This window comes from Capra hircus, chromosome 21 (genome assembly GCF_001704415.2).
Source record: "Capra hircus breed San Clemente chromosome 21, ASM170441v1, whole genome shotgun sequence".
Classification (NCBI taxonomy): Eukaryota; Metazoa; Chordata; class Mammalia; order Artiodactyla; family Bovidae; genus Capra; species Capra hircus.
Genome location: NC_030828.1, coordinates 41,362,995 through 41,368,994, shown reverse-complemented (window position 1 = coordinate 41,368,994; position 6,000 = coordinate 41,362,995). Strand labels below are relative to the sequence as shown.

Sequence of the window (6,000 nt, the reverse complement as noted above, 5' to 3'; positions counted from 1 at the left end):
GATAAGACTAAGAGTCACTAAGACTCTTTGTGAGCCCGTGGACTGCAGCACACCAGGCTTCCCTGTCCGTCACCAACTCCCGGAGCTTGCTCAAACTCATGTCCATTGAGTCAGTGATGCCAGTATTCATCTAATTCTCTGTTGCCCACTTCTCCTCCTGCCTGAAGTCTTTCCCAGCATCAGGGTCTTTCCCAATCAGTCAGTTCTTCGCATCAGGTGGCCAAAGTATTGGAGTTTCAGCTTTAGCATCAGTCTTTCCAATGAATGTTCAGGGTTTTTTCCTTTAGAATTAACTGGTTTGATCTCCTTGCAGTCCAAGGCTCTCAAGGTTCTTCTCCAGCACCACAATTTGAAGCATCTGTTCAGCGCTCAGCTTTCTTAATGGTTCAACTCTCACATCCCTACATGACTACTGGAAAGACCATAGCTTTGACTGTATGGGTCTTTATCAGCAAAATGATGTCTCTGCTTTTTAATATGCTGTCTAGGATTGTCATTGGAAGGACTGATGCTGAAGCTGAAGCTCCCAGGCGGCCCTAGTCATAAAGAGCCCACCTGCCAATGTCAGAGAGATGCTGGTTAGATCCCTGGGTTGGGAAGATCCCTTGGAGGAGAAAATGGCAACCCACTCCTTGCCTGGAGAATCCCATGGATAGAGGAGCCTGGCAGGCTACAGTCCATAGGGTCGCAAAGAGTTGGCAACTAATGAAGCGACTTAGCAAGCAGGCATGTGCTTATTAGGAAGACATATAAAGTATTTAACCTTCCCTGATGGTTCAGACAGTAAAGCTTCTGCCTACAATGCGGGAGACCCAAGTTCAATCCCTGGGCGGGGAAGATCCTCTGGAGAAGGAAATGGCAACCCACTCCAGTACTCTTGCCTGGGAAATCCCATGGACAGAGGATCGCAGTAGGCTACAGTCCATGTGGTCGCAAATAGTCGGACACAACTGAGCAACTTCAAAGTATTTAGGGACAATGTGGCACCCTCTCAGTAACTTAGATCTCAAATGGTTCAGGAAGGAAAAATGTTCTCTATACTAGAAGCACTTTTCTAAGCTTGCACTTATTTCAAAATAAAAATTGTAAAATTAGATTCAAAATGCTGAGTATGCTAGAAAAACTCAATTGACTTGGGGGCCAAGAGGTTGTTAATCCTAATTTTGCCCGTGGCAGGGGTGTGTGACCTTGAGCCAGGCCCCAGAGTTTCGGGCTGTAGGACTACAAAGCTATCTAGGGTCCCTTCCATGTCTACACCCACCCACCTACACGCCCTGCCTGAATTTCTCCAGGCTCTAGTCGTGTTCAGATGCCCGAAGGCTGTCCCCAAGGATTCTGGCTGGCGTTAGAAACAAACAAAAATGGGTGTGGCCAAGCTCTCTGGACTGCAAAACTGCTGCCCTGGCCTCAACTTGAGCCGCAGTCTCCTTCATCGCTCTTTCGGCGGTGGAGCACTCACGCCTGCCAGAGTGGGCGCTCGATAGCTCGGCCGCCGGCTGGCGGGGCCTAGGTCGGCGGGGCGGTGCGGGGCGCGCTCCCAATCGCTGGCTCCCGCCGCACTCCAGGCTCCGAGCTTTCCGGCCCCGCCCCGCGCGAGCCCCTCCCGCTCCGCTGTCTCGCAGTCGCCGCCGCCGGCGAGTCCCGGTGCTACCCTGCCGCACTGTGGAGCCGACAGCGTGGCTGGGCTGGGACGGGCGCTGAGTCGTGGGGGGACGCCGGGGGCGAGCAGTCGGGAATCCCAAGAGTGAAGGCGGCTCCGGGCGCGAGGGGGCGGTGTCCGGGCTTCCTGCCGGCGGGGAAGAAACACACACCGGGGCCCTGCACCGTGAGTTGAGCTGCTTGGGGGTCCGCAGGGTGGTCGCGGCAGCCAAGAGGTGGAGGAAGTTGGGACCCCGGGAGCCGGAACGGGTCGAAGGATTAGGTGTCCTGGTGTAAGGGGCTGGAGCCCGCCGAGGAGGGGATGGGCGCGGGGACGGCCGAATGGCCAGTGCAGCCGGTCCTTCCTCCTGGGCTCTGGGAAACTGTGTTTCACCCGAGCACAACAGGTAGGCGTGGACTCTGGCCGCGCGGGCTGGAGCCCCCGGGCGTGCGGAGAAGGTCGGAAGGTCGGAAGGTCGGAGCCCGCCTAGCCCGCGCGCCGCTCCCCGGACCCGCCCTAGCGGCGCCCGCAACGTCGGGGTTTGGCTGGGAGCGGGGCCCCAACCCGGGCTTTGGGCGAGGTTCTCCGGGCTCCCGCGAGCAGCCCTGGAGGCGGGTTTCCTGAAGCAGTAGAGACTGGATACTTTAGTCCTTCCTCGCAAAGAAAGCGAGGCTAGCTTTTGCCGGGCTAGCTTTTGCTTAGTACAAGGAAACATTTCTTACCCTACTTTCGGTCTGCGCAGCGTCATTGCAAGGGATTGTAAAGTCTTTGGAAACTTTAAGAAGCGCTTTATGATACTGGTCACAGTAATGCACCTCTGGCAAGATGATTTTCATAACTGTCAAGTCGAATAGTGTGTCAGATGATTTGACCTCTTTTATGGAAGGTCATAATTATACATTCTTTTTCCGTGCAGTCATTTATTCAGCAAATATTCAGCGCCTTTTATGTTCAGGCTGAGCGCCCTTAAGGACCTTAGAGCGTAGAAAAGACGTTAGAAGGAGGGAAAGGGGGGACCCGTAAGTATGGTTTAGAACTTTGTCAGAGAAAATACTCTGAAGAGATTAAAGTGGAAAGAAAGCAGAAGTGTCCTTGAAGCTGGGCATTAGACGGATGGGGAAAGGAGAATTGTCCTGTTTCGCAAACATTTTAGAAAGTATGTCTTTGAGAAAATGATTTTAGATCAGTATTGAAGCCGACAGTTATTTACATTTTAAACACCATGGATTTTTTTTTTCCCTTTAATTAAATGGGTAGCAGGCAGGGTTTATAACATAAGGATAGGGACAGTTGGAAAAAATAGTTATTTGTATAGAGAGCTTTAGTGCTACAAGACTCCTGAATTGACAACAGACCTGAATTTTAGCTTAAGCGCCTCCACTACTGTTTATGGATCTTAGCTTACTTTTTTCTTCTTTTCTTTTAATCTTTATATCTGACTTTAGTAACAGAAAATACATAGCCAAACTACTGCGCAAATAGTACATTCTCTAAGAAAAAAAATTTAAGAATTTTTGTCTTTAGGCAATGCACATATCTTCCTTTTTTCAGCTTTATTTCAAAAAGAGGACTGAGACAGTTTATAATCTTCATGAACTTACCTCTCCATGTCTTCAGGTGGTTAGGTCTCTTCATACTCTAAAATTCATTTATTCTAAATCCTGATTAACTAGTTTAAAGACATAGACTTTTTTTTAAAAAAAAGACTTCATTGAATTTTCTTTCATTAACTATCCATAGTATAGTTAATGAGTTTGAACAGCCCCTTAGTGGGACCTTAGTCCTCTCATGTAAAAGCATTTCTGCATTTTAAGGAGAGTGCCAAAACTGGGAAACTGTTATTAAATTTCACTTAAGAAATGAATTAACTGAGGCCTGAGGAATTAGTAGAGACTTGTTTGTATCATTTAATTGAAGCTTTTGTCTAGTTGTAGTATTAAATTCATTGGAATTACACTAGGGGTCAGTAATTGACAGGCTGTGGGTCAGATCCAGCCTGCTGCCAGTTGTTATAAAGTTGTACTGGAACATAACCACACTCTTTTATCTATTTATAGCTGTTTATGTGTTGTTTATGAGTAGTTGTGATAGAGACTGTGTGGTCCATACAGCCTAAAGTATTTACTCTCTGGTCTTTTACAGGAAAGAATTGCTGACCTTGGACTAGACCTCTACAAACTCTTAGTCACTGTATCTTTTGTGAGAGGAAGTAGGTTAAGTTCAGTTTTTATTATTTTTCTTACTTTCTTTGTTGTGTCAGGTGGACTCCTGCATCCTACAGATGCTTCTGGATCCTAGATGTGTAATGTTGGAAAAAGGTCATGGCTTTTCAGTTATAATTACCTAGTAAGTTTTAATTTCAGCATTTCTCGCCTTTTGGAAGGCTAGAGAAAGGGAAGGATTTTTGTGTGTTTCTAACAACTTTATAACTTCTAGTTTTAATTTGGATCTGGTGTGGACTGCTTTTTTTTTTTAATTTAGTAAGCTCTTTTAAATGTATCATTTCTGTTTTTCACAAGTAACAGTTATTTTTACTTAAACATTTTTTTTTTACCATGAATCTAGTGACATTGATTAAAAGACTGGACAGAAAATTATTCACAGTGTAACTGAGCATGAAGTCAAAGATATATCTAAGTATTTCTAGAAAGAAACATAATGTAGTCATATTAAAGCATAATGTTATGTTTATGCTGCATAAGAAATTAGAACTAGTTATGTGACAGGAAAGAAGGTAAAGTTGTATGAGGTGATATTTAAGTATTTAAAGCAGAGTATATACTTTTGCCAATTTTGAAACCATGGTTCTAACTTCTCTAAAATATTTTGCATATGTACTTCTTTCCTAGTTTATGCTTCTCTATGGATGTATTACAATATCTATCTTCTTTTCTGTTGCACTTGTAGATTTCTGTATGTTGAATTTATGCATGTTTTTGTGTATTAAGTATATAGTCAAAACATTACCTCATTTATTCCGTACATTTTTATGTAAGTAAAATTATTAGGAAGTTGAAATTACCCATTGAAAAGCACAAAATTTTTTTTGAGATATTTTGGGAGGAAATCTGAAAAGCAAAAAAAGAAAAGAGAAGTGTATACAGGTACAGAATCCCTTAAGCTTAATTACAGAGTCCAAAAGGCACTTTTCTTAACTCATTTGGTAGCAGAACATGACCTGACCTGATAGGAAGCTGTTTATAGTCATTATTTATCCTTTATGTGAATATGTTTATATTTTTCTGCAGAAATATCAGTGAGTTTGATTGTGGAGTGCTGCCCCAGACCAGCTGGGGGTTAGAAGTAGTAGATGGTGTGTTCACTGTATTACTTGGGTGGATGTGATGATGGCAGCTGGAAAACAAGGGAATAATGGAGTTGTTCCAGGGAGCTACACTTGTGAAGTTAAGAGCCCAGTTAGGCATCTGGCAGGGAGTCTGCTAAAACAAAACAAAATAAAAAACCCTCAGGTAGGGCTCCAGGAAGGTCAGAACTGTGGCTAAATTCTGGGCGAGGCACTTCATAAGATTTGTAAATTAGAAGTGGGGACCGCGAAGAAAAGCCAAGATGTCAGACCATAGTGGGAATAAGGGTGACTCTGAGCGCTCACCAGGATAAAAGCCATGAAATGAACAGTTAGAAGGGGGAAAAGAAGGGGATTCTAAAGCAGGTGGGGTCTAATGACTAAAGTAGGAAGTCCTAGGTAACAGATTACTTGAGCACAAATACAGTGATATTTTGGAAAATTGAGCAAGGATTCCTGTCCTCTGCTGAGCTGGAGGAATACAGGCATCTTACGCACTCTGCTCTTGAACTAAGTATCCCCATATTGCCTGCTTTTTAAAGTGTTTATATTAAATAGTATTTTGGTCTCTTCCATTACTGTTAGCTTCCTGCTCCAGCTTCTTCATGCTCTCAATTAGTCTCCTCCTTCACTTTTAATATGGCACTCTACCCCACTCCAACTAGAATCCAGATAGCTGGATTATCAGTCATGTCTAGACTAAACTAAGAGTCAGCAGGCCCCAAGAGACAAGAAACATGTCAGTAAAGTTGATGATCTTTGAAACAGTTAATTGCTGTGTATTTTTTTAAACTTTTTTTGTTTGTTTTTTACTTCTTGTTACTGAATTCTTTACTAGATACCAAGTAGTGAGATTGCTTAGGTAGTGACTTTCAGATGAGTGTGGTGGGAGATATTAGGGTAAAATTTCTCTTTTAAAACTTGCCTTCTGGCACTTCAGAGTGTTCAGAGTGATATCTTTCTTCCCAGGGAGAGGTGGGAGAGTTGGTTTGTGGAATGAAGAGTGATAAAAATTGTCAAGAATAACCAAGGACTAAGCTAACACTGTTAGTCGCTC

General features: G+C 44.0%; 1 protein-coding gene across 4 annotated transcripts in view; it reads left to right on the top strand.

The window, feature by feature from the left end:
- Positions 1,584-6,000, top strand: part of HEATR5A (HEAT repeat containing 5A) — a 96,753-nt gene continuing 92,336 nt past the window's right edge. For 3 of the 4 annotated variants that reach the window (XM_018065898.1, XM_018065897.1, XM_018065895.1), the window contains exons 1-2: positions 1,584-1,825; positions 3,782-3,848. The gene's annotated coding sequence lies outside the window, so the exon portion shown is untranslated. The remainder of the gene's footprint in view (positions 1,826-3,781; positions 3,849-6,000) is intronic. The other variant, XM_018065896.1, reaches the window with a different exon arrangement.